Here is a 3,615-nt window from a genome sequence, read left to right as displayed (position 1 = left end):
ATGTTTGGATAGAAGGCTAGTAGTGTCCATGTGAGGCTCTCCAAGGGTTGAGTTTTGACTTTAGTGGAAGGAAATATCTATATAGCAAGGAAGCAATGATATGTAAGATGTGAACATGCCAATCTCTCTCTCTCTCTCTCTCTCTCTCTCTCTCTCTCTCTCTCTCTCTCTCTCTCTCTCTCTCTCTCTCTCTCTCTCTCTCTCTCTCTCTCATATAGACCACACACACATGCACGCATGCACGCATGCACATGCACATGCACGCACATGCACGCACACACACGTGCACATGCACACGCACGCACACATGCATGCACATGCACATACACACATACACACACACAAACGCACACACACAAAACCGTTAATCTCTCCCTCACATCCCTTATCCCCCCCCTTCCTTGTCTCTCTCTCTCTCGATCACCCCTCTCAAAACACACAAATATACACAACACAATGGACACAAATGAAGTTGTTATAATGCAAAAAATGACAATGTAAATGGTACATACAATGTGGAGGAAAGTAGGCTCAATTCATATGATCCAAGTTTATATCTTGAGCCATGTGCACGTGCTGGACCTTCACCTTGAGTCCATTTTTAGTATTACAAAACCAAACAATGTGAACTTTCCAATTCTTCTTTTTTTTTGCTCTATCCTTTTTTGAAGCCTTGAATGGACCTATTGTAGAAGGCTGCATTGTAACCAAGGACATTAGCCTTAACTTTGGAGCAATCCAAACATCATTGTCATCCTTCAAAGTTTGACCTACACAAGATAGAAGAGATAGCTTAGGTCTAGCTTATCGGGTTGGAAATGCTTGATGAGACCAGACTTTGAGCCAGACATTGCCTTAAGGTTGAAAAAGCATGACATCAAAAATGGTTTTATCACAACCTTAGGAACAAGGACTTAAAGGAGGGTGATCTTGCACTCTTATATAGTGTAAGAAACATGAAGAATAAGCTTAAATATAGGGTCATGGGTCCCTATTGAGTGTTGGAAATAACCACCCAAGGAACTTGCAAGATTGCTACGCTAGACGGAATGGAAATGGTTGGATATATCAATAGTAGTGGTAAGCTTAAGCAATACTACATCCCACTCATCGTCCAAACTGTTCAAGCTATACATTGGGAAAAAGAGCTTAAAAAGGAGGTCGCCTACATGGATAGGCAAGTGATGAAAGTCCTAATGACAATTTACAAGGCAACTTTAGAAAAGGCTTTCCAACCTTGATAATCTAACAATTTATCCTACAAAGTTGCCAATAAAGTTTCAGGTTCATGGACAAATAGTACATTCCCTCAAAGCTCAAGTGGATTTTGGAGCAAGCCACAACTTCACTCGTAAGAGTTATGGGAATGATTATTAGAGGTACCACTTAAACCTAGTCCTACCATATTGGTACCCCTTAAACCTAGTCCTACCATAGTATAAGCCATTAACTACCCACAATTGGTATTGTGGATATTGATGCAACTATGAATAACCATAGGGTAAGAAGTTGATTTTATGTGATGCCACATGCACAATCAATGAGCACCTAGGTCATTCTAGGTAGTTGCCAACTATGGAGCTGATACCTTTTGAGAAAACCAGCCCTCCTTACCAACTCACTCCTAATAGTTCAAGGTCCAACTAAACAAGGAGTAGAAGGAGACAACAGAGGAGTCATAAGATGTATATTTGGATTCTAATAGTAGGATCTTAGCATTCTACTCCCCCTCACCCTATAATTCCCAAACCAGAACAAGATCAATCTCTAGGATGTTCAATATAGGATGATTCAATTTTTGTGCTAGGCACTCAACAAATGTATGCACAGGGGCATTATATGGGAAGGGTGTAGCTCAGCACTCTCAAAATTGCCAAATTTAGCCAAGTGTCATGTTAACACTAATGCCCCATCTATCATGTTAGCACTAATGCCCCACCTATTGTGTTCAAACTAATGGCCCATCATTAAAACCCCACCCATCATGTAAACACTAACACTCTGCTTGTCGTGTTCACACTAACACCCCACTACTAACGCTCTGTCACTAAAGCCCCATCATCGCATTAATGCTAACACCCTACTATTGTATTATAAAATGTATATAAGCAAGGTTTAGGACCCTCCCCCATCGCATTAACAATTGGGTCCACATTTTGCCAAAATTTATGCAAAATTCCTGGTAAGCCTTCCTTCCAATCCTCCTCAAAACTTCCATGCTTCCCCAAATGTCCTTCAAATATTCCACCTCAAGTGAACAAAAGTCTCCCCCATCACTTTTTGAGGAATCTAGAGGAAGATTTTGAGTTTGATAAGGACACCCCTAGTCCATACCATAATCCCTTAGTTGTCGCCACCCAATCCATGAATACCGCCATCCCCACTTCATGAAGAAGAGCTCTACAATTAACGCAATCCTATAGTTGATCAAGAGGCCCTCATCCAAGGGAAAAGAAGAAGGAAGGACAATGTGGAGAAGCCTCAAATGGGCACATAATATTCCATTTTCCAAACATGTACTCCCCTTTGGGTGCCCAATGGCTCAATGTCATAGGCAACTATGTAATTCATTCCATATATAAGTACTTTTGGATGGGCAAGTACAACATGTACTATTGTACTACATGTTACAAAGCCCTCCCATGACTTGGAAGTCCAATGACATTTGTAGGTCCTAGGAATTCAAGGAATTGCCAACTTGCTACTACCATGTTGCATTGATATGTAATTATAGAGTTTTTGGTCAACTTCAATGCTTCCACCAATGTGACATTCATCCAAAATGCATAGGGCTAGCTCACACTCCACCACTCAACATCAACATAGTGTGAGCTGTGTACCATCTTCTAGTCATAGTAGAGGGGTACAAAAATGTCTGCAACTTGGGCACATGACTCTTGGGGGTGCTAGATTACACAACAGAGAAGCGTAGGAATGGTGTACCTTTTGATGTGATCCAGATGCCAACCTTGGTCAAACCTACATGAACATTTCAGTTCCTGAACAAGGTGGTTATGTGACGGACCTTCACAACACCATTATCCCTAATGTGCTGGCCCACCTACACAGACCCCAGCCCAAAAATTGGGCCATGTACTATGTCAAAGTGCTCCACACCCTTTGCTCTCATCATAACCAAAAGATCAACAACCCAATTATTCTCATGAGATGATCATCTATCGTATGATGAAAAACAATTCCCCAGCACCTTGAAGGTTTCTAGAATGGGATACCAAAGAAGAAGAAATAGTAAGGCCTTGACCACTGGAAGCAAAGGCAGAAGCAAAATACAAAGCTTACATGGAGCAACACAAAAAAAAGAAGGTAGAGCATGAGGCAGCTAAGTTGTGTGTAAAACATGAGGCCCACAAAGAAAAGGAAAAAGGAGGATTAATCCAAGGCCCAGTGAGAATGAACTTCAAGATGGACAATAGGACATGTTGTAGTTCCATGATGAAGCTATAATCAATGCCTACTGCTAGATGGGCCTGGATTAATAAGGGATATCAGCCCTCTTCACTACACTCCAAGGAATTAATGCCAACATAAACAACATGAAATGCTAGAGTTCCATGATGAAGCCGTCCTCAATGCCTACTACTAGATGGGCTTGGA

The sequence above is a fragment of the Dipteris shenzhenensis genome, chromosome 1 (genome assembly GCF_047967505.1).
Source record: "Dipteris shenzhenensis isolate YYH24624 ecotype China chromosome 1, Dip_SZ_1.0, whole genome shotgun sequence".
Classification (NCBI taxonomy): domain Eukaryota; kingdom Viridiplantae; phylum Streptophyta; class Polypodiopsida; order Gleicheniales; family Dipteridaceae; genus Dipteris; species Dipteris shenzhenensis.
This window is presented reverse-complemented; position numbering follows the sequence as displayed.